The sequence below is a fragment of the Oncorhynchus masou genome, unplaced genomic scaffold, assembly GCF_036934945.1.
Source record: "Oncorhynchus masou masou isolate Uvic2021 unplaced genomic scaffold, UVic_Omas_1.1 unplaced_scaffold_2046, whole genome shotgun sequence".
Classification (NCBI taxonomy): domain Eukaryota; kingdom Metazoa; phylum Chordata; class Actinopteri; order Salmoniformes; family Salmonidae; genus Oncorhynchus; species Oncorhynchus masou.
Window position 1 is genome coordinate 33572 of NW_027008534.1, and position 25372 is coordinate 58943.

Consider the following 25372-nt stretch of genomic DNA (forward strand, 5'->3'; position numbering starts at 1 on the left):
CGTCATACACCGTGCTCTCTCAGGCACTTTAATACTGCTTTTACACACATGATGCCCTCATGAACAAGCTGCCGCCACAGTCACACACTTTATTTTACACTCACAATCACACATCTTCGTCATCAGCTGTTTGGGCCTTCCCTCCCTCTCTCTCTCTCTCTCTCTCTCTCTCTCTCTCTCTGTCCCCCCCTCTCTCTTTCTCTCTCTCTCTGTCCCCCTCTCTCTCTGTCCCTCTCTCTCTCTCTGTCCCTCTCTCTCTCTCTGTCCCTCACTCTCTCTGTCCCTCTCTCTCGCTCTCTCTCTCTCTCCTCCCTTATAACTACAGGATCTTCATTTGAGCCAGTTTGCTACAGCATGAAACTAATCCAGCAGCAACAGAAAATGTGAATTATTATGTGGATTAGAATTCATGGACAGTTTTTGAAAGGTTGAATCTGAAATTACACTACAAGTTTGAAATGAAGTGTATTGCATAAACGTTATCCTGCAACACGACCCACCCCTGTCTGACTCAGTCTCTCCCTCCCCCTGCTCAGCTAACACCAGCTAACACCTCTCAAATGGGTTTGTTTTCGAATCTAAGTTTCCCTTAAGTACAGATCTAGGATCAACTTCCCCTCCCCCAATCCTAACTTGAACCATTAGTGAGGGAAATGCAAAACTGACCCCATATCTGTCTCTATATAGGGGAAAGTTCTCTGGAGTGGCCTCTCACCTCCACAGTTCATGAGCTTCCTGACGTTGGTGGTGGTCATGATGTTGCGTGTTCGAAGGTAGTCGGCCAGCTGTCCCCCGATGGGCACAATGATGGTCATCACCAGATGTGGCAAGGCCGACACCATCCCCACCTGGCAGAGAGAGAGAGAATTCACTAAATGGGACAAACACCAAATTAAGACTCTGCAAAAACATCCTCTGTGTACAACTTAAAACATCAAACAATGCATGCAGAACAGAATTAGGACGATACCCCCTAATTATCAAAATCCAGAAAATAGTTAAAATAGTTAAATTCCACCTAAAACAAAGCAATTCCCCAACCTTCTATAACAAAGCCATCACAAACATAAACAGACCCCACAGATCCCCAGGACAGCAACACAATTAGACCAAACCAAATCATGAGAAAACAAAAAGATAATTACTTGACAAAAAGATAATTACTTGGAAAGAATTGACCAAAAAACAGAGCAAACTGGAATGCTATTTGTCCCTAAACAGAGAGAACACAGTGGCAGAATACCTGACCACTGTGACTGACATTCATTTTGACTATGTACAGACTCAGTGAGCAGAACCTTGCAATTGAGAAAGGCTCCCGTAGGCAGACATGGCTCTCAAGAGAAGACAGGCTATGTGCTCACTGCCCACAAAATGAGGTGGAAACTGAGCTGCACTTCCTAGCCTCCTGCCAAATGTATGACCATATTAGAGACACATATTTCCCTCAGATCACAATGACCCACAAAGAATTCCAAAACAAACTCAATTTTTCTAAACTCCCATATCTACTGAGTGAAATACCACAGTGTGTCATCACAGCAGCAAGATTTGTGACATGTTGCCACAAGAAAAGGTCAACCAGTGAAGAACAAACACCACAACCCATATTTACGTTGATTTATTTTTCCTTTTGTACTTTTTTCACATCAATATAACACTGTACATAGCCATAATATGACATCTGAAATGTGTCTATTCCTTTGAAACGTGTCAGTGTAATGTTTAATGTTAATTTTTGATTGTTTATTTCACTTTAGTTTATTATCTATTTCACTTGCTTTGTAAATGTAAACATATGTTTCCCATGACCATGCCTTTTTCTTCCCAAAAACAAAAAGGCTAGGTTAGAGGATAGGGGATAGTGGCTAGGTTAGGGGATAGGGGCAAGAGGTCAGGGGATAGGGGCTAGGTTAGGGGATAGGGGCAAGAGGTCAGGGGATAGGGGCTAGGCTAGGGGATAGGGGCTAGGGGATAGGGGATAGGGGCTAGGTTAGGGGATAGGGGCAAGAGATCTGGGGATAGGGGCTAGGTTAGGGGATAGGGGCAAGAGGTCAGGGGATAGGGGCTAGGCTAGGGGATAGGGGCTAGGGGATAGGGGCTAGGTTAAGGGATAGGGGCTAGAGGTCAGGTGATAGGGGCTAGGCTAGGGGATAGGGGCCAGGTTAGGGGATAGGGGCTAGAGGTCTGGGGATAGGGGCTAGGCTAGGGGATAGGAGCTAGGCTATGGGATAGGGGCTAGGTTAGGGGATAGGGGCTAGAGATCAGGGGATAGGGGCTAGGCTAGGGGATAGGGGCTAGAGGTCAGGGGATAGGGGCTAGGCTAGGGTATAGGGGCTAGAGGTCAGGGGATAGGGGCTAGGCTAGGGGATAGGGGATAGGGGCTAGGTTAGGGGATAGGGGCTAGAGGTCAGGGGATAGGGGCTAGGCTAGGGGATAGGGGCTAGGGGATAGGGGCTAGGTTAGGGGATAGGGGCTAGAGGTCAGGGGATAGGGGCTAGGCTAGGGGATAGGGGCTAGAGGTCAGGGGATAGGGGCTAGGCTAGGGGATAGGGGCTAGAGGTCAGGGGATAGGGGCTAGGCTAGGGGATAGGGGCTAGAGGTCAGGGGATAGGGGATAGGCTAGGGGATAGGCTAGGGGATAGGCTAGGGGATAGGGGCGACGCTTGGGGACAGGGGTTAGGCTAGGGGATAGGGGTTAGGGGCTTGAGGCCAGGGGATAGGCTAGGGGCTAGGCTAGGGGATAGGGGCTATGGGATAGGGGCTAGGCTAGAGGATAGGCTAGGGGATAGGGGATAGGCTAGGGGCTACGCTTGGGGATAGGGGCTAGGCTAGGGGCTAGGCTAGGGGATAGGGGATAGGCTAGGGGCTACGCTTGGGGATAGGGGCTAGGCTAGGGGCTAGGCTAGGGGATAGGGGATAGGCTAGGGGCTACGCTTGGGGATAGGGGCTAGGCTAGGGGCTAGGCTAGGGGCTAGGCTAGGGGCTAGGCTAGGGGCTATGGGATAGGTGCTATGGGCTAGGCTAGGGGCTATGGGATAGGTGCTATGGGCTAGGCTAGGTGCTATGGGCTAGGCTAGGGGATAGGGGCTAGGCTATGGGATAGGGGCTAGGGGCTAGGGGATAGAGGCTAGGGGATAGGGACTAAGCTAGGGGATAGGCTAGGGGATATAGGCTAGGGGATAGGGGCTATGGGATAGGGGCTAGGCTAGAGGATATTCTAGGGGATAGGGGATAGGCTAGGGGCTACGCTTGGGGATAGGGGCTATGCTAGGGGCTAGGCTAGGGGCTATGGGATAGGGGCTAGGCTAGGGGATAGGGGCTAGGCTAGGGGCTACGCTTGGGGATAGGGGCTAGGCTAGGGGCTAGGCTAGGGGATAGGGGATAGGCTAGGGGCTACGCTTGGGGATAGGGGCTAGGCTAGGGGCTAGGCTAGGGGCTATGGGATAGGGGCTAGGCTAGGGGATAGGGGCTAGGCTATGGGATAGAGGCTAGGGGCTAGGGGATAGAGGCTAGGGAATAAGGGATAGAGGCCAGGGGATAGGGGCTAGGCTAGGGGATAGGGGCTAGGCTATGGGATAGAGGCTAGGGGCTAGGGGATAGAGGCTAGGGAATAAGGGATAGAGGCCATGGGGATAGGGGCTAGGCTAGGGGATAGGGGCTAGGCTATGGGATAGAGGCTAGGGGCTAGGGGATAGAGGCTAGGGAATAAGGGATAGAGGCCAGGGGATAGGGGCTAGGCTAGGGGATAGGGGATAGAGGCTAGCGGATAGGGGATAGAGGCTAGGGGATAGGCTAGTGGATAGGGGCTAGGCTAGGGGCTAGGGGATAGAGGCTAGGGGATAGGGGCTAGGCTAGGGGATAGGGGATATGGGGTAGAGACTAGGGGATAGGGGCTAGGCTAGGGGATAGGGGCTAGGCTAGGGGATAGGGGCTAGGCTTGGGGATAGGGGCTAGGGGATAGGGGCTATGGGATAGAGGCTAGGGGATAGGGGATAGTGGATAGAGGCTAGGGGATAGAGGCCAGGGGGTAGGGGCTAGGCTAGGGGCTATGAGATAGAGGCTATGGGATAGGGGATAGAGGCTAGGGGATAGGGGTTTAGGGGCTGGGGGATAGAGGCTAGGGGATAGGGACTAAGCTAGGGGATAGGCTAGGGGATAGAGGCTAGGGGATATAGGCTAGGGGATAGGGGCTATGCTTGGGGATAGGGGCTAAGCTAGAGGATAGGGGCTAGTGGATAGGGGCTAGGGGATGGGGGATAGGGGTTAATTCATAATTAAAACTCTGTCTCACCTTGCTGATCTCAAAGCCAAACACTTCCTCAAAGTAGGCCGGCTGGCTGATGAGAAGCAGGTAGAAAGTCCAGCTCCTGCAGAAGTTGGCTACGATAATGGCGTACACCGGCATGGATGTGAAGAATGCTCTCCACGGGGTTTTGAATTTCTGCAACAAGGAGGAATGAGAGATGGTTGTGCTCAGTCCTCACCAGCCCTCACACAGCAAAAAAGTGAAATTATAGAGGGATGTGGTGTGTGTTTGTGTGTGTGTGTGTGTGTGTGTGTGTGTGTGTGTGTGTGTGTGTGTGTGTGTGCACAAGTCACAAGCAAAAAGAAAAGTGGTGGAGTGTGTGTGTGTGTGTGAGAGACAGTGCAGTTTATGTGAAATACAATGTTTCATGCGTCTTGGTGCTTACCTGTAGAGGATTGGCAAAACCTGCTGACTCTCCGATGGCTTCCTCAATGTACTTCCTCTCCTCAGGGGTGATAGTGGGGTGGGCTGCCGGGCTTTCATACGACACCAGGATCCAGAAGAGATACCATGCTATCCCAAAACTGCCTGGGAGAGGGATGGAGATGGAGAGAGAGGGGGAGAGAGAGGATGACAGAGGTAGAGAGATAAAGAGGAGAGAGGATGAAAGAGGAAGAGATGTAAAGAGGAGAGGGAGGAGGAGAGAGGTAGAGGTAAAGAGGAGAGAGAAAGGAGAGAGAGGAAGAGAGAGGTAGAGAGGCAAAGTGGGGAGAGAGAGGAAGAGAGAGGTAGAGAGGCAAAGTGGGGAGAGAGAGGAGGAGAGAGGTAGAGAGGTAAAGAGGAGAGAGAGGACGGGAGAGGTAGAGAGGTAAAGTGGGGAGAGAGAGGAGGAGAGAGGTAGAGAGATAAAGAGGAGAGAGAGGACGGGAGAGGTAGAGAGGTAAAGGGGAGAGAGAGGAGGAGAGAGGTAGAGAGGTAAAGGGGGAGAGAGAGGAGGAGAGAGGTAGAGAGGAGAGAGGTAGAGAGATAAAGGGGGAGAGAGAGAAGGAGAGAGGTAGAGAGGTAAAGAGGAGAGAGAGGAGGAGAGAGGTAGAGAGGTAAATAGGAGAGAGTGGAGGAGAGAGGTAGAGAGGTAAGAGGGAGAGAGAGGGAGGGGGAGAGGTAGAGAGGTAAAGAGGAGAGAGAGGAGGAGAGAGGTAGAGAGGGAGAGAGAGGAGGAGAGAGGTAGGAGGCAAAGTGGGGAGAGAGAGGAAGAGAGAGGTAGAGAGGCAAAGTGGGGAGAGAGAGGAGGAGAGAGGTAGAGAGGTAAAGAGGAGAGAGAGGACGGGAGAGGTAGAGAGGCAAAGTGGGGAGAGAGAGGAGGAGAGAGGTAGAGAGGTAAAGAGGAGAGAGAGGACGGGAGAGGTAGAGAGGCAAAGGGGAGAGAGAGGAGGAGAGAGGTAGAGAGGTAAAGGGGGAGAGGAGGAGGAGAGAGGTAGAGAGGAGAGAGGTAGAGAGATAAAGGGGGAGAGAGGAAGGAGAGAGGTAGAGAGGTAAAGAGGAGAGAGAGGAGGAGAGAGGTAGAGAGGGGAGAGAGGAGGAGGAGGTAGAGAGGTAAGAGGGAGAGAGAGGAGGGGAGAGGTAGAGAGGTAAAGGGGAGAGAGGAGGAGAGAGGTAGAGAGGGGAGAGAGGAGGAGAGAGGTAGATAGGTAAAGGGGGAGAGAGAGAAGGAGAGAGGTAGAGAGGTAAAGAGGAGAGAGAGGAGGAGAGAGGTAGAGAGGTAAAGGGGGGAGAGAGGAGGGGGAGGGTAGAGAGGTAAAGAGGAGAGAGAGGAGGGAGAGGTAGAGAGGTAGAGAGGTAAAGGGGGAGAGGAGGAGAGAGGTAGAGAGGTAAGAGGGGAGAGAGGAGGAGAGAGGAAGAGAGGTAAAGAGGGGAGAGAGGAGGAGAGAGGTAGAGAGGCAAAGTAGGGAGAGAGAGGAGGAGAGAGGTAGAGAGGTAAAGAGGAGAGAGAGGACGGGAGAGGTAGAGAGGTAAAGGGGGAGAGAGGAGGAGAGAGGTAGAGAGGTAAAGGGGGAGAGAGAGGAGGAGAGAGGTAGAGAGGGAGAGAGGTAGAGAGGTCAAGGGGGAGAGAGAGGAGGAGAGAGGTAGAGAGGTAAAGGGGGAGAGAGAGGAGGAGAGAGGTAGAGAGGTAAAGAGGAGAGAGAGGAGGAGAGAGGTAGAGAGGTAAAGAGGAGAGAGAGGAGGAGAGAGGTAGAGAGATAAAGAGGAGAGAGAGGACGGGAGAGGTAGAGAGGTAAAGGGGAGAGAGAGGAGGAGAGAGGTAGAGAGGTAAAGGGGGAGAGAGAGGAGGAGAGAGGTAGAGAGGAGAGAGGTAGAGAGATAAAGGGGGAGAGAGAGAAGGAGAGAGGTAGAGAGGTAAAGAGGGAGAGAGGAGGAGAGAGGTAGAGAGGTAAATAGGAGAGAGTGGAGGAGAGAGGTAGAGAGGTAAGAGGGAGAGAGAGGAGGGGGAGAGGTAGAGAGGTAAAGAGGAGAGAGAGGAGGAGAGAGGTAGAGAGGGAGAGAGAGGAGGAGAGAGGTAGAGGCAAAGTGGGGAGAGAGAGGAAGAGAGAGGTAGAGAGGCAAAGTGGGGGAGAGAGAGGAGGGAGAGGTAGAGAGGTAAAGAGGAGAGAGAGGACGGGAGAGGTAGAGAGGCAAAGTGGGGAGAGAGAGGAGGAGAGAGGTAGAGAGGTAAAGAGGAGAGAGAGGACGGGAGAGGTAGAGAGGCAAAGGGGAGAGAGAGGAGGGAGAGAGGTAGAGAGGGAGAGAGAGGAGGGAGAGGTAGATAGGTAAAGGGGGGAGAGAGAGAAGGGAGAGAGGTAGAGAGGTAAAGAGGAGAGAGAGGAGGAGAGAGGTAGAGAGGTAAAGGGGGGAGAGAGGAGGGGAGAGGTAGAGAGGTAAAGAGGAGGAGAGGAGGGGGAGAGGTAGAGAGGTAGAGAGGTAAAGGGGGAGAGGAGGAGAGAGGTAGAGAGGTAAGAGGGAGAGAGAGGAGGAGAGAGGAAGAGAGGTAAAGAGGGGAGAGAGGAGGAGAGAGGTAGAGAGGCAAAGTAGGGAGAGAGAGGAGGAGAGAGGTAGAGAGGTAAAGAGGGAGAGAGGACGGGAGAGGTAGAGAGGTAAAGGGGGAGAGAGGAGGAGAGAGGTAGAGAGGTAAAGGGGGAGAGAGAGGAGGAGAGAGGTAGAGAGGGGAGAGAGGTAGAGAGGTCAAGGGGGAGGAGAGGAGGAGAGAGGTAGAGAGGTAAAGGGGGAGAGAGAGGAGGAGAGAGGTAGAGAGGTAAAGAGGAGAGAGAGGAGGAGAGAGGTAGAGAGGTAAAGAGGAGAGAGAGGAGGAGAGAGGTAGAGAGATAAAGAGGAGAGAGAGGACGGGAGAGGTAGAGAGGTAAAGGGGAGAGAGAGGAGGAGAGAGGTAGAGAGGTAAAGGGGGAGAGAGAGGAGGAGAGAGGTAGAGAGGAGAGAGGTAGAGAGATAAAGGGGGAGAGAGAGAAGGAGAGAGGTAGAGAGGTAAAGAGGAGAGAGAGGAGGAGAGAGGTAGAGAGGTAAATAGGAGAGAGTGGAGGAGAGAGGTAGAGAGGTAAGAGGGAGAGAGAGGAGGGGAGAGGTAGAGAGGTAAAGAGGAGAGAGAGGAGGAGAGAGGTAGAGAGGGAGGAGAGGAGGAGAGAGGTAGAGAGGCAAAGTGGGGGAGAGAGGAAGAGAGAGGTAGAGAGGCAAAGTGGGGAGAGAGAGGAGGAGAGAGGTAGAGAGGTAAAGAGGAGAGAGAGGACGGGAGAGGTAGAGAGGCAAAGTGGGGAGAGAGAGGAGGAGAGAGGTAGAGAGGTAAAGAGGAGAGAGAGGACGGGAGAGGTAGAGAGGCAAAGGGGAGAGAGAGGAGGAGAGAGGTAGAGAGGTAAAGGGGGAGAGAGAGGAGGAGAGAGGTAGGAGGAGAGAGGTAGAGAGATAAAGGGGGAGAGAGAGAAGGAGGAGGTAGAGAGGTAAAGAGGGAGAGAGGAGAGAGGTAGAGAGGGAGAGAGAGGAGGAGAGAGGTAGAGAGGTAAGAGGGAGAGAGAGGAGGGGAGAGGTAGAGAGGTAAAGAGGAGAGAGAGGAGGAGAGAGGTAGAGAGGGGAGAGAGGGAGGAGAGAGGTAGATAGGTAAAGGGGGGAGAGAGAGAAGGAGAGAGGTAGAGAGGTAAAGAGGGAGAGAGGAGGAGAGAGGTAGAGAGGTAAAGGGGGGGAGAGAGGAGGGGAGAGGTAGAGAGGTAAAGAGGAGAGAGAGGAGGGGAGAGGTAGAGAGGTAGAGAGGTAAAGGGGGAGAGGAGGAGAGAGGTAGAGAGGTAAGAGGGAGAGAGAGGAGGAGAGAGGAAGAGAGGTAAAGAGGGGAGAGAGGAGGAGAGAGGTAGAGAGGCAAAGTAGGGAGAGAGAGGAGGAGAGAGGTAGAGAGGTAAAGAGGAGAGAGAGGACGGGAGAGGTAGAGAGGTAAAGGGGGAGAGAGGAGGAGAGAGGTAGAGAGGTAAAGGGGGAGAGAGAGGAGGAGAGAGGTAGAGAGAGAGAGGTAGAGAGGTCAAGGGGGGAGAGAGGAGGAGAGAGGTAGAGAGGTAAAGAGGAGAGAGAGGAGGAGAGAGGTAGAGAGGTAAAGAGGAGAGAGAGGAGGAGAGAGGTAGAGAGGTAAAGAGGAGAGAGAGGAGGAGAGAGGTAGAGAGGTAAGAGGGAGAGAGAGGAGGGGAGAGGTAGAGAGATAAAGGGGGAGAGAGAGGAGGATAGAAGTAGGGAGGTAAAGGGGGAGAGGAGAGGAAGAGAGAGGTAGAGAGGTAAAGAGAAGAGAGAGGAGGAGAGAGGTAGAGAGGTAAAGGGGGAGAGAGGAGGAGAGAGGTAGAGAGGTAAAGGGGGAGAGAGAGGAGGAGAGAGGTAGAGAGGAGAGAGGTAGAGAGGTCAAGGGGGAGAGAGAGGAGGGAGAGAGGTAGAGAGGTAAAGGGGGAGAGAGAGGAGGAGAGAGGTAGAGAGGTAAAGAGGAGAGAGAGGAGGAGAGAGGTAGAGAGGTAAAGAGGAGAGAGAGGAGAGAGAGGTAGAGAGATAAAGAGGAGAGAGAGGACGGGAGAGGTAGAGAGGTAAAGGGGAGAGAGAGGAGGAGAGAGGTAGAGAGGTAAAGGGGGAGAGAGAGGAGGAGAGAGGTAGAGAGGAGAGAGGTAGAGAGATAAAGGGGGAGAGAGAGAAGGAGAGAGGTAGAGAGGTAAAGAGGGAGAGAGAGGAGGAGAGAGGTAGAGAGGTAAATAGGAGAGAGTGGAGGAGAGAGGTAGAGAGGTAAGAGGGAGAGAGAGGAGGGGAGAGGTAGAGAGGTAAAGAGGAGAGAGAGGAGGAGAGAGGTAGAGAGGGAGAGAGAGGAGGAGAGAGGTAGAGAGGCAAAGTGGGGAGAGAGAGGAAGAGAGAGGTAGAGAGGCAAAGTGGGGAGAGAGAGGAGGAGAGAGGTAGAGAGGTAAAGAGGAGAGAGAGGACGGGAGAGGTAGAGAGGCAAAGTGGGGAGAGAGAGGAGGAGAGAGGTAGAGAGGTAAAGAGGAGAGAGAGGACGGGAGAGGTAGAGAGGCAAAGGGGAGAGAGAGGAGGAGAGAGGTAGAGAGGGAGAGAGAGGAGGAGAGAGGTAGATAGGTAAAGGGGGAGAGAGAGAAGGAGAGAGGTAGAGAGGTAAAGAGGAGAGAGAGGAGGAGAGAGGTAGAGAGGTAAAGGGGGGAGAGAGGAGGGGAGAGGTAGAGAGGTAAAGAGGAGAGAGAGGAGGGGAGAGGTAGAGAGGTAGAGAGGTAAAGGGGGAGAGGAGGAGAGAGGTAGAGAGGTAAGAGGGAGAGAGAGGAGGAGAGAGGAAGAGAGGTAAAGAGGGGAGAGAGGAGGAGAGAGGTAGAGAGGCAAAGTAGGGAGAGAGAGGAGGAGAGAGGTAGAGAGGTAAAGAGGAGAGAGAGGACGGGAGAGGTAGAGAGGTAAAGGGGGAGAGAGGAGGAGAGAGGTAGAGAGGTAAAGGGGGAGAGAGAGGAGGAGAGAGGTAGAGAGGAGAGAGGTAGAGAGGTCAAGGGGGAGAGAGAGGAGGAGAGAGGTAGAGAGGTAAAGGGGGGAGAGAGAGGAGGAGAGAGGTAGAGAGGTAAAGAGGAGAGAGAGGAGGGAGAGAGGTAGAGAGGTAAAGAGGAGAGAGAGGAGGAGAGAGGTAGAGAGATAAAGAGGAGAGAGAGGACGGGAGAGGTAGAGAGGTAAAGGGGAGAGAGAGGAGGAGAGAGGTAGAGAGGTAAAGGGGGAGAGAGAGGAGGAGAGAGGTAGAGAGGAGAGAGGTAGAGAGATAAAGGGGGAGAGAGAGAAGGAGAGAGGTAGAGAGGTAAAGAGGAGAGAGAGGAGGAGAGAGGTAGAGAGGTAAATAGGAGAGAGTGGAGGAGAGAGGTAGAGAGGTAAGAGGGAGAGAGAGGAGGGGAGAGGTAGAGAGGTAAAGAGGAGAGAGAGGAGGAGAGAGGTAGAGAGGGAGAGAGAGGAGGAGAGAGGTAGAGAGGCAAAGTGGGGAGAGAGAGGAAGAGAGAGGTAGAGAGGCAAAGTGGGGAGAGAGAGGAGGAGAGAGGTAGAGAGGTAAAGAGGAGAGAGAGGACGGGAGAGGTAGAGAGGCAAAGTGGGGAGAGAGAGGAGGAGAGAGGTAGAGAGGTAAAGAGGAGAGAGAGGACGGGAGAGGTAGAGAGGCAAAGGGGAGAGAGAGGAGGAGAGAGGTAGAGAGGTAAAGGGGGAGAGAGAGGAGGAGAGAGGTAGAGAGGAGAGAGGTAGAGAGATAAAGGGGGAGAGAGAGAAGGAGAGAGGTAGAGAGGTAAAGAGGAGAGAGAGGAGAGAGGTAGAGAGGGAGAGAGAGGAGGAGAGAGGTAGAGAGGTAAGAGGGAGAGAGAGGAGGGGAGAGGTAGAGAGGTAAAGAGGAGAGAGAGGAGGAGAGAGGTAGAGAGGGAGAGAGAGGAGGAGAGAGGTAGATAGGTAAAGGGGGAGAGAGAGAAGGAGAGAGGTAGAGAGGTAAAGAGGAGAGAGAGGAGGAGAGAGGTAGAGAGGTAAAGGGGGGGAGAGAGGAGGGGAGAGGTAGAGAGGTAAAGAGGAGAGAGAGGAGGGGAGAGGTAGAGAGGTAGAGAGGTAAAGGGGGGAGAGGAGGAGAGAGGTAGAGAGGTAAGAGGGAGAGAGAGGAGGAGAGAGGAAGAGAGGTAAAGAGGGGAGAGAGGAGGAGAGAGGTAGAGAGGCAAAGTAGGGAGAGAGAGGAGGAGAGAGGTAGAGAGGTAAAGAGGAGAGAGAGGACGGGAGAGGTAGAGAGGTAAAGGGGGAGAGAGGAGGAGAGAGGTAGAGAGGTAAAGGGGGAGAGAGAGGAGGAGAGAGGTAGAGAGGAGAGAGGTAGAGAGGTCAAGGGGGAGAGAGAGGAGGAGAGAGGTAGAGAGGTAAAGGGGGAGAGAGAGGAGGAGAGAGGTAGAGAGGTAAAGAGGAGAGAGAGGAGGAGAGAGGTAGAGAGGTAAAGAGGAGAGAGAGGAGGAGAGAGGTAGAGAGGTAAGAGGGAGAGAGAGGAGGGGAGAGGTAGAGAGATAAAGGGGGAGAGAGAGGAGGATAGAAGTAGGGAGGTAAAGGGGGAGAGGAGAGGAAGAGAGAGGTAGAGAGGTAAAGAGAAGAGAGAGGAGGAGAGAGGTAGAGAGGTAAAGATGAGAGAGAGAGGAGGAGAGAGGTAGAGAGGTAAAGGGGGAGAGAGAGGAGGAGAGAGGTAAAGAGGGGAGAGAGGAGGGGAGAGGTAGAGAGGTAGAGAGGTAAAGAGGGAGAGGAGGAGAGAGGTAGAGAGGTAAGAGGGAGAGAGAGGAGGAGAGAGGAAGAGAGGTAAAGAGGGGAGAGAGGAGGAGAGAGGTAGAGAGGTAAAGGTGGAGAGAGAGGAGGAGAGAGGTAAAGAGGAGAGAGAGGAGGAGAGAGGTAGAGAGATAAAGGGGGAGAGAGGAGAGAGGTAGAGAGTTAAAGGGGGAGAGGAGGAGAGAGGTAGAGAGTTAAGAGGGAGAGAGAGGAGGGGAGAGGTAGCGAGGTAAAGGGGGAGATAGAGGAGGAGAGAGGTAGAGAGGTAAGAGGGAGAGAGAGGAGGAGAGAGGTAGAGAGGTAAAGGGGGAGCGAGAGTAGGAGAGAGGTAGAGAGTTAAAGAGGCGCGAGAGAGGAGAGAGGTCAAATGGAGAGAGAGAGCAGAGAGAGAGGAGGAGAGTGGAAGAGAGGTAAAGAGGGGAGAGAAGGGTAGGAAATGAGAAGGGTGGAGTAGGGAGAAAGGTAGGGTAGGGAGAATGGTCTCTACAGTACACTACAGTGATGACACGTTTGCAATAACATAAATTGTGTCAGTTTGGATGTCATTGTCACAGAAAAAATACCCAACAAGCTCTTATTGGACCCATGTCTCTACCGCTCTCCTCCTATGAACTGGTGCTGTGCCGCTAGCTACCCAAAGGAGGCTAGCACTGGCTAACTGAGTAGTCAGCATACCACTTTCAACAGTCTGGTCTACCAACACTGGGTCATGGGCAGTAGGCAGCTGAGCAGAGGCCTGTGTGGTGATGAGACAGTTAAACTCGGTACTGCCAGGTTGGTTTTACTCACCATAGACATAGAAGACTGAAGGCCACCCTACATACTGAACCAACACCCCAGCAAGAGGCATGGCCACCACAGCTCCCGCATAGGAACCTGTGACACAAAGAAAGAGCAAGACACAGAAATATGGTACATTAATGTTTCTAATGTTGTTGTGTAATGCCTCCGTCAGGCCAGATCTGAACACCTCAGCACCCACAATCAAAGTCAGTAGCAATAGCTAGCTCACGCAATATTTGGTTCCGGGTTTCGAGATTAGCTAGCAAGCTAATGAACTAACCAAGCCAACTAACTAACTAACTAACTAACTAACTAACTAACTAACTAACTAACCTAGCCAACTAACTGTGGAGGGAAACAATTAACTTACAGTAAGAACAGTTAATTAGCTCTTTGCTAGAAAAGATTACGCCTTCTCCTAAACTGATAAGGTGGCTTCACTAATGTTTACATATTGACAAGTCCTGTTCATTGTCAATTCCTATGAAAAGTAACAGCACAGGAGGTTGGTGGCACCTTAATTGGGGAGGATGGACTCGTGATAATGGCTGGAGTGGAATAAGTGGAATGGTATCAAATGCATCAAACATATGGTTTTCATGGTTTCCAGGTGTTTGATGCCATTCCATTTGCGCCGTTCCAGATTTTATTATGAGCCGTCCTCCCCTCAACAGCCTCCACTGATTCACAGCATTATACTTATAACCCGTTACAAACTGTATGTGGACAGGGACAAACTGAAATGTTTCTAACAGAAAACATTTAAAAAGCATAACCATGGTAGCAGTTGAAAGAGAAGACATTTAAAAAGCATAACCATGGTAGCAGTTGAAAGAGAAGACATTTAAAAAGCATAACCATGGTAGCAGTTGAAAGAGAAGACATTTAAAAAGCATAACCATGGTAGCAGTTGAAAGAGAAGACATTTAAAAAGCATAACCATGGTAGCAGTTGAAAGAGAAGACATTTAAAAAGCATAACCATGGCAGCATTTGAAAGAGAATACATTTAAAAAGCATTACCATGGTAGCAGTGGAAAAAGAAGACATTTAAAAAGCATAACCATGGTAGCAGTTGAAAGAGAAGACATTTAAAAAGCATAACCATGGTAGTTGTTGAAAGAGAAGACATTTAAAAAGCATAACCATGGCAGCAGTTGAAAGAGAATACATTTAAAAAGCATTACCATGGTAGCAGTGGAAAAAGAAGACATTTAAAAAGCATAACCATGGTAGCAGTTGAAAGAGAAGACATTTAAAAAGCATAACCATGGTAGTTGTTGAAAGAGAAGACATTTAAAAAGCATAACCATGGTAGCAGTTGAAAGAGAAGACATTTAAAAAGCATAACCATGGTAGCAGTTGAAAGAGAAGACATTTAAAAAGCATAACCATGGAAGCAGTGGAAAGAGAAGACATTTAAAAAGCATAACCATGGTAGCAGTTGAAAGAGAAGACATTTAAAAAGCATAACCATGGAAGCAGTGGAAAGAGAAGACATTTAAAAAGCATAACCATGGTAGCAGTGGAAAGAGAAGACATTTAAAAAGCATAACCATGGTAGCAGTGGAAAGAGAAAACGTTTATCAGAACAAAGGTGAGGATACAATCCAAGCAATTACATTACTGTTGATATTTACATTTACTGGACTTTTCACAGCATTTGTCAATAATAGAATCTGGAAATATGCTGGATACATTCAGTGACATAATAAGAATATTCATGCAACATTTGGGCTAGTTGAAACATTTTATTTGGAACAAAGCCCAGCATTTGCATATGTGAACTGATTGCCCCCCATCTATCGTCAGAGCTTGTGCTGCGAGGTGACCTAAACTGGGACATGCTTAACACCCCAGCCCTCCTATAATCTAAGCTTGATGCCCTCAATCTAACACAAATTATCAATGAACCTACCAGGTACCACCACAAAGCCGTAAACAAGGGCACCCTCATAGATATTATCCTAACCAACTTGCCCTCTAAATACACCTCTGCTGTTTTCAACCAAGATTGCCTGCATCCATAATGGGTCAGTGGTCAAACGACCTCTACTCATCACTGTCAAACGCTCCCTGAAACACTTCAGCGAGCAGGCCTTTCTAATCGACCTGGACTGGGTATCCTGGTGGGATACTGATCTCATCCCGTCAGTAGAGGATACCTGGTTATTTTTTTATATGCCTTCCTCAACATCTTAAATAAGCATGACCCAATCAAGAAATGTAGAACCAGGAACAGATATAGCCCTTGGTTCTCTCCAGACCTGACTGCCCTTCACCAACACAATAACACCCTGTGGCGTTTTGCATTAGCATCGAACAGCCCCCGTGATATGCAACTTTTCAGTGAAGTTAGAAACTAATATACACAGGCAGTTAGAAAAGCCTAGGCAAGCTTTTACAAGCAGAAATTTGCTTCCTGCAACACAAACTCCAAAAAGTTCTGGGACACTGTAAAGTCCATGGAGAATAAGAACACCTCCTCCCAGCTGCCCACTGCACTGAGGATAGGAAACTGTCACCACCGATAAATCCACTATAATAGAGAATTTCAATAAGCATTTTTCTACGGCTGGCCATGCTTTCCACCTGGCTACTCCTACCCCGGTCAACAGCAATGCACCCCCCACAACAACTCGCCCAAGCCTTCCCCATTTCTCCTTCTCCCTAAATCCAGTCAGCTGATGTTCTGAAAGCTGCAAAATCTGGATCCCTACAAATCAGCCAGGCTAGACAATCTGGACCCTTTCTTTCTAAAAACGATCTGCCGAAATTGTTGCAACCCCTATTACTAGCCTGTTCAACCTCTCTTTCGTGTCATCTGAGATTCCCAAAGATTGGAAAGCAGCTTCGGTCATCCCCCTCTTCAAAGGGGGGACACACTCTTGACCCAAACTGCTACAGACCTATATTTATCCTACCCTGCCTTTCTAAGGTCTTCGAAAGCCAAGTCAGCAAACAGATCACCGACCATTTTGAATCCCACCGCACCTTCTCCGCTATGCAATCTGGTTTCAGAGCTGGTCATGCGTGCACCTCAGCCACGCTCAAGGTACGAAACGATATCTTAACCGCCATCGATAAGAAACAATACTGTGCTGCCGTATTCATTGACCTGGCCAAGGCTTTCGACTCTGTCAATCACCACATCCTCATCGGCTGACTCAATAGCCATGGTCTCTCAAATGATTCCCTCGGCTGGTTTACCAACTACTTCTCTGATAGAGTTCAGTGTGTCAAATCGGAGGGCCTGTTGTCTGGGCCTCTTCCAGTCTCTATGGGGGTGCCACAGGGTTCAATTCTCGGGCCGACTCTCTTCTCTGTATACATCAATGATGTCGCTCTTGCTGCTGGTGAGTCTCTGATTCACCTCTACGCAGACGACACCATTCTGTATACTTCTGGCCCTTCGTTGGAAACTCTGTTAACAACCCTCCAGACGAGCTTCAATGCCATACAACTCTCCTTCACTGGCCTCCAACTGCTCTTAAATACAAGTAAAACTAAATGCATGCTCTTCAACTGATTGCTGCCTGCACCTGCCCGCCCGTCCAGCATCACTACTCTGGACGGTTCTGACTTAGAATATGTGGACAACTACAAATACCTAGGTGTCTGGTTAGACTGTAAACTCTCCTTCCAGACTCACATCAAACATCTCCAATCCAAAGTTAAATCTATAATTGGCTTCCTATTTCGCAACAAAGCATCCTTCACTCATGCTGCCAAACATACCCTCGTAAAACTGGCCATCCTACCGATCCTCGACTTCGGCGATGTAATTTACAATATAGCCTCCAATACCCTACTCAATAAATTGGATGCAGTCTATCACAGTGCCATCCGTTTTGTCACCAAAGCCCCATATACTACCCACCACTGTGACCTGTACGCTCTCGTTGGCTGGCCTTTGCTTCATACTCGTCGCCAAACTCACTGGCTCCAGGTCATCTACAAGACCCTGCTGTAAAGTCCCCCCTTATCTCAGCTCGCTGGTCACCATGGCAGCACCCACCAGTAGCACGCGCTCCAGCAGATATATCTCTCTGGTCACCCATAAAAGCAATTCTTCCTTTGGCCGCCTCTCCTTCCAGTTCTCTGCTGCCAATGACTGGAACTAACTACACAATCTCTGAAACTGGAAACACTTATCTCCCTCACTAGCTTTAAGCACCAGCTGTCAGAGCAGCTCACAGATTACTGCACCTGTACATAGCCCATCTATAATTTAGCTCAAACAACTACCTCTTTCCCTACTGTATTTATTTATTTATTTATTTTTATTTTATATTCATATTTCTACTTTGCACATTCTTCCACTGCAAATCTACCATTCCAGTGTTTTACTTGCTATATTGTATTTACTTTGCCACCATGGCCTTTTTTGCCTTTACCTCCCTTATCTCACCTCATTTGCTCACATTGTATATAGACTTATTTTCCTACTGTATTATTGACTGTATGTTTGTTTTACTCCATGTGTAACTCTGTGTTGTTGTATGTGTCGAACTGCTTTGCTTTATCTTGTCCAGGTCGCAATTGTAAATGAGAACTTGTTCTCAACCTGCCTACCTGGTTATATAAAGGTTAAATAAATAAACAAATTAAAATCCCCACCATCACACAATTACTGTTGATGTTTATGCAATCCAACAACGATCCACAACAATCCAACAACGATCCACAACAATCCAACAACAGTCCATTACAATCCAACAACGGTCCATTACAATCCAACAACGGTCCATTACAATCCAACAAAGGTCCATTACAAATCTCCATCTGGTTTAGGTAAAAGCATAATTTGAAAGTGCCTCAAATTTAAGCTCTGCCATTTTGATCTCATACCTGGACCCTGGAGTGTAAAGGGCTACAATCCAACATACACTTCCTGCAGCTGAGAATGCATCAATGGAGGCAGAGGGGAGGACGGCTCATAATAAAGGCTGGAATGCATCTCATAATAAAGGCTGGAATGGGCGAATGGAATGGCATGTATTTGATACCATTCCATCCATTCCACTCCAGCCATTACCACAAACCCGTCCTCCCCAATTAAGGTATCACCAACCTCCTGTGGAATGCATGCATACAGTATGTAGGAAGACAATGTGCTGCACTAGATTTATTTGGGATGTTACCAATAGGAACTTTACTATAATGTTGAGGTTGTTTATAAGCACATCTTAGCTAACCTCTTGACAAGAACATCAAGTAACATCACAAATGGTTGGATCCAGTAATGTGTAGAGTAGTCTTTATTATCCCCGGGGGGAAATTCATTCATTCATTGTGTAGTTTAAGAGAGAGAAAAGGGGAGGGAGAGCGTGAGAGGATGTTTAAATCCATTTGTTTTAGTATCTTACCACAGAATGCTGTTGTGGCCAGTCGACTTCTCTCTAGTGGCGGGGCCCATTTGGCCCAGATCCCATGGCATGCTGGGTAAGATACGCCCTATAGGGAAGTAATGAAGTGATGCACACAGTAAATATCCAAACATAATATTCAAAACACGCACGTACGCACGCACGCACGCACGCACGCACGCACGCACGCACACACACACACACACACACACACACACACACACACACACACACACACACACACACACACACACAGAGAGAGTGAGAGAGACAGATGCACTCTAAGTACCTCGACGAGGCCTTGGCATATCCTGACTAGTATGACACAGCTGTAGTGTGTACGAGCAGCAGATGGAATCAGCATGTTGAGAGTGGATGTGGCCACTATGGCGAAGCCAAACACACTGAAACACACCAAGACAGAAACAGTCAGAGACAAACACAACCAGCCTTCATTTCAACCACTGAGAGCTATAGAGACCAGCCTTCATTTCAACCACTGAGAGCTATAGAGACCCGCCTTCATTTCAACCACTGAGAGCGATAGAGACCAGCCTCCATTTCAACCACTGAGAGCTATAGAGACCAGCCTTCATTTCAACCACTGAGAGCTATAGAGACCAGTCTTCATTTCAACCACTGAGAGCGATAGAGACCAGCCTCCATTTCAACCACTGAGAGCTATAGAGACCAGCCTTCATTTCAACCACTGAGAGCGATAGAGACCAGCCTCCATTTCAACCACTGAGAGCTATAGAGACCAGCCTTCATTTCAACCACTGAGAGCTATAGAGACCAGCCTTCATTTCAACCACTGAGAGCGATAGAGACCAGCCTCCATTTCAACCACTGAGAGCGATAGAGACCATGGTTCATCAGGGGTCAGATTAGTTTTCAATTTAGTTTAATTCAGGAAGTAATTATTGGCAAATATTTTCTATGAAGATAAAATATTTAAATTCTATAAAGATTTCAATTCATGAGCTGGTTTTCATTTCATTTGACTGATATCAACATGTAATTAACCCCAACCCTGAGAGAAATGTATTTGGTGTTATTGATGAGACTGTCCCAACCTTGGTAGCAGTTCAAAATGTCTGATGGAAACGCTTGACTATAAGGGCTCCGTCTATACTTCATTAGTAAAAATGAATACACAACTTTTTGATTGAGGCAACATCCGCAGCCATAGTATAATGTATATTTTAGTATACTTTAGTCAAATATAATGTATACTCTGGTAAAATAGAATGTATATTTTAGTCAAAATAATGTACACTTTAGTCAAATATAATGTATACTCTAGTAAAATATAATGTATATTTTAGTAAATATAATGTAAACTTTAGTCAAATGTAATGTATACTCTAGTAAAATATAAAGTATACTTTAGTCAAATATGTATACTCTAGTAAAATATAATGTATATTTTTGTAAAATAGAATGTATCCTTAAGTCAAATATAATGTATACTTAGGTCAACTATAATGTATATTTTAGTCATATATAATGTATACTTTAGTCAAATGAATCCTAGTAGTAAAAAAGTTGACCTCTAACACGTTTGAGGAAAGGTATTGACATACAATAAGGAAATCAGTCAATCAGTCAAATATGTTTACTCTAGTAAAATATAATGTATATTTTTGTAAAATAGAATGTATACTTAAGTCAAATATAATGTATCCTCTAGTAAAATAGAATGTATATTTTAGTCAAATATAATGTATACTTAGGTCAACTATAATGTATATTTTAGTCATATATAATGTATACTTTAGTCAAATGAATCCTAGTTGTAAAAAAGTTGACCTCCGACACGTTTGAGGAAAGGTATTGACATACAATAAGGAAATCAGTCAATCAATACAGGAATAATCATCCCAAAGCATGCTAAAACGGACATACTTGTTAGCTTTATATTTTTGACATATGAGACCTCCAGGAATCTGCGTGACAATGTATCCTAAAATGTACTTACTTGTTAGCTTTATATTTTTGACATATAAAACCTCCGGGAATCTGTGTGACGATGTATCCTAAAATGTACTTACTTGTTCGCTTTATATTTTTGACATATAAAACCTCCGGGAATCTGTGTGACGATGTATCCCCAGAAGAAGGACCCGTGGATCATCCCCACGGTCTCTGGATCCCAGCTGAACTGTGCTGCCTGGAGGGAGAGAAAGAGGAGGAGTGACCATGGTTGTGCTCATAAGACACCAAACGGAAGGAAACCATCTGGGAGCAAGGGACTACCTGGATTTGTACAATAAGAAACGCTCATTTAGATTTTCAGTTGCAGAACATTTTTGAATAAGTGTTTGTTGTTGCGTGTCCTAATGAACACAACCCATGACTACGGATGTGTAGCGGAGTGGGTTCGTTTAATAATGCTTGAGTGATGAGGAACCTTGCCTGGGACCTGAAGACTTGTGTTAGCTTCCCAAGCACCTTGATAAAGGCCACACTTCAAAAGGTGCTGATTGTGATTATAAATAAGTATTTTCAAGTCAAAGTACATTGTCCATTGACAGTATTCTTCTTCCTCTGCACAAAAATAAAGCCTGGACACACTCCAACCTCAGCGAGGTCGGAAACAACCGGAAGTATGCGGTTTTCATTGATACAGTATCTTCAACCTAGCTTGCTTTTCCCCTGAAAAATGGATGTGTGGACCCCGCTCAGGTATTTATTTTACACCTGCTACGTTAGGTTACACACACTATGAGCCTCCAAGCCCAAAGTTACAACCTTTGTTGTGGCCTGTAGCCAGCCCTTCCCTAACCTGACCTGACCCCAACCCTCCTCTTCCCACAACTCTAGCTAGCAAGGTTATTTGCTACCATTCAGACAGCGAAGAAAGAAGGGAAAAACCCTCTTCAAGAAAATGGTTCTTTGAGAAGAAAGAGCCACATAGAACCACCGGTCACTTCAAAGAGCCTCCCTTTTTCAGACATTTACATTTGAGTCGTTAGCGCAGACAGTCATAGTAAGTAAATGTTTTCCTCATTAAAGCAGACACTCATAGTAAGTAAATGTTTTCCTCATTAAAGCAGACACTCATAGTAAGTAAATGTTTTCCTCATTAAAGCAGACACTCATAGTAAGTAAATGTTTTCCTCATTAAAGCAGACAGTCATAGTAAGTAAATGTTTTCCTCATTAAAGCAGACACTCATAGTAAGTAAATGTTTTCCTCATTAAAGCAGACAGTCATAGTAAGTAAATGTTTTCCTCATTAAAGCAGACAGTCATAGTAAGTAAATGTTTTCCTCATTAAAGCAGACAGTCATAGTAAGTAAATGTTTTCCTCATTAAAGCAGACACTCATAGTAAGTAAATGTTTTCCTCATTAAAGCAGACAGTCATAGTAAGTAAATGTTTTCCTCATTAAAGCAGACAGTCATAGTAAGTAAATGTTTTCCTCATTAAAGCAGACACTCATAGTAAGTAAATGTTTTCCTCATTAAAGCAGACAGTCATAGTAAGTAAATGTTTTCCTCATTAAAGCAGACAGTCATAGTAAGTAAATGTTTTCCTCATTAAAGCAGACAGTCATAGTAAGTAAATGTTTTCCTCATTAAAGCAGACAGTCATAGTAAGTAAATGTTTTCCTCATTAAAGCAGACAGTCATAGTAAGTAAATGTTTTCCTCATTAAAGCAGACAGTCATAGTAAGTAAATGTTTTCCTCATTAAAGCAGACAGTCATAGTAAGTAAATGTTTTCCTCATTAAAGCAGACAGTCATAGTAAGTAAATGTTTTCCTCATTAAAGCAGACACTCATAGTAAGTAAATGTTTTCCTCATTAAAGCAGACAGTCATAGTAAGTAAATGTTTTCTTCAATTCTTCAAAAAATTTATTCTTCAGAACTACAGTCTTAGACAAAAAGGTTCCACAAGGGTTCTTCGGCTGTCCTATAAAGGAAAGCCCTTTTTGGTTCCATGTAAGACCGTTTCGGTTCCAGGTAGAACCTTTTTCCAAAAGAGGTCTAGCTGGAACCAAAAATAATAATTTTCCAAATGGGTTTTTACCTGGAACCAAAAGTGTTCTACCTGGAACCGAAAAGGATTCTTTAAAGGGTTCTCCTATGGGGACAGCCGAAGAACCTTTTTAGGTTCTAGATAGCACCTTTTTTCTCTAAGAGTGCAGGAAGAAAATAGAAGTGTGAGTGTAAGTGCCAGAACAGTGTGCCTCACCACCAGGACCTCCTTGTTACCCTTCCAGACGGTGTGGTCGTTGACCATGCTGACGATGGCCACGCCCAGGTTGCAGCGGATGCCGAAGGAGATGCAGAAGCCCAGGCCTGAGAGGATGGCGATGATGTAGCGACGGGGAAGGCCGAAGCAGGTGCAGTCCACCACGGGCATCTCCTTCTCCTCCACAAGCTCTGGGCGGCCCTCGGCCGAAAGCTCGATGGTCTCGCCATTGGGCTGACGCTTTTCTAGGATTCTGGTGAAGAGCAGAGGGAGAGAGAGGGACAGAGTTAGTAGCAATAGTAATAATTACACATGGTATGTAGCGCTCTTCAAGCACCCAGTCGCTTTACAATTCTATAAAAGAAAAAGAAGAAACTGAAATCTAGTGAGAACTGAACCCTGTGGTGCTTAGTTGGAAGAAGGAGCATTGTGTTAACAACGGCAAGGGTTCAATTCCCATATAATTTATTATTATTATTTCTTATTTAACTAGGCAAGTCAGTTAAGAACAAATTCTTATTTACAATGACGGACTAGGAACAGTGGGTTAACTGCCTGTTCAGGGGCAGAAAGACGGATTTTTACCTCATCGGCTCAGGGATTCGATCTAGCAACCTTACGGTTACTGGCCCAACGCTCTCACCACTAGAGGTAAAACCACCTGCTGCCCTTAATCACATAGTATACTTCAAATGTATGCACTCGCTGAACTGTAAGTCTCCTATAAGTCTCCAAGCTTACACACACACACACACACACACACACACACACACACACACACACACACACACACACACACACACACACACACACACACACACACACACACACACACACACACACACACACACACACACACACACACACACACACAGGTCATCTCTGAATCAGCAACTCCCCCTGTGTAGGAGCATCTGTTGTTTGCCTGGTCCCTAGGTGGGTGGGTACCAGCTATGGCACATTCCCCCAGTGTTCAGTCCTTCACAGTAGCCTATACCTGCTGCTGCTCTGGCACTGACCACTCTGTCACACACACACACACACACACACTTTACACACTAAAGCGCAGTTCAGTTCAGAGTCCAAAGCAGCTGATTCGTGATAGTCCGGAGTCCCATAGTGACATCAAATCACATTTTATTTGTCACATGCGCAGTGAAATGCTTACTTAACCAACAATGCAGAATTTTGGATCTTGCTCTGCGATAACCATCTGCAGGGAACACACAGCCCGAACATGCACCTCCCACAAATTCTCAACCAAAGCATCTCCGTGTGCAAAGCTCCTATACATTTCATTGTGGTGACAGGTGCAGAAATGTCTTCAGCCACCCTGAGAATTCATAAAGTATGAAAGCCAACGGTCTAGTATTCTAGAACTCTGCTGTGCGGACCATCACTGATAAGCTCTTAGCCCTTCTGACACTGTCCACTCTGTCATACACACACTGGCACCAGCACCCACCCACCCACACAGAGCTGTGGTATCTAATCTAATGTGGAGCCGTGTGTCCACGGTAAAGACGTAGCCATACAGAACCTTGGACCTCGATAACAAAACCACCATGATCATTATTATTGGAGCTTGAACGCACGCACACACACACACACACGCACACACGCACGCACACACACACACACGCACGCACGCACGCACGCACACACACACACATGCACGCACGCACTCACACACACACGCACACACACACACACGCACGCACACACACACGCACGCACACACACACTATCACAGTATATATGCAATGACTAATTTCACCTATAGCTAGCATGGCAAAGAAAGAGAGAGAGAAAGGGACATAGACATAATTAGAGAGAGAGAATGAGAGAGGGGTAGAGAGAGAGACCGAGAGGGGTAGGGAGGAAGACAGAGAGGGACAGAGACATAATTAGAGAGAGAATGAGAGAGGGGTAGAGAGAGAGACCGAGAGGGGTAGAGAGAAAGACAGAGGGACAGAGACATAATTAGAGAGAGAGAATGAGAGAGGGGTAGAGAGAAAGACAGAGAGGGACAGAGACATAATTAGAGAGAGAGAATGAGAGAGGGGTAGAGAGAAAGACAGAGAGGGGCAGAGACAGAATTAGAGAGAGAGAATGAGAGAGGGGTAGAGAGAGAGACCGAGAGGGGTAGAGAGAAAGACAGAGAGGGGCAGAGACAGAATTAGAGAGAGAGAATGAGAGAGGGGTAGAGAGAGAGACCGAGAGGGGTAGAGAGAAAGACAGAGAGGGGCAGAGACAGAATGAGAGAGGGGTAGAGAGAGACAGAATGAGAGAGGGGTAGAGAGAGACAGAATGAGAGAGGGGTAGAGAGATACAGAATGAGAGGGGGGTAGAGAGAGACAGAGAGGGACAGAGACAGAATTAGAGATGTTTTGTGTGTGTGTTTGTGTGCGTGTGTGTGTATATAGGTGTGTGTGTTTGTGTGTGTGTGTGTGTGTGTGTATGTGTATACAGTGCCTTGCGAAAGTATTCGGCCCCCTTGAACTTTGCGACCTTTTGCCACATTTCAGGCTTCAAACATAAAGATATAAAACTGTATTTTTTTGTGAAGAATCAACAACAAGTGGGACACATTCATGAAGTGGAACGACATTTATTGGATATTTCAAACTTTTTTAACAAATCAAAAACTGAAAAATTGGGCGTGCAAAATTATTCAGCCCCTTTACTTTCAGTGCAGCAAACTCTCTCCAGAAGTTCAGTGAGGATCTCTGAATGATCCAATGTTGACCTAAATGACTAATGATGATAAATACAATCCACCTGTGTGTAATCATGTCTCCGTATAAATGCACCTGCACTATGATAGTCTCAGAGGTCCGTTAAAAGCGCAGAGAGCATCATGAAGAACAAGGAACACACCAGGCAGGTCCGAGATACTGTTGTGAAGAAGTTTAAAGCCGGATTTGGATACAAAAAGATTTCCCAAGCTTTAAACATCCCAAGGAGCAC

At 47.5% G+C, this 25372-nt stretch overlaps 1 pseudogene; it reads right to left on the bottom strand.

Moving 5' to 3' along the window:
• The window catches only part of LOC135532820 (vesicular glutamate transporter 1-like), a 29752-nt pseudogene extending 6760 nt beyond the window's left edge, over positions 1-22992 (bottom strand).
• Between the last annotated feature and the right edge of the window lie 2380 nt (positions 22993-25372).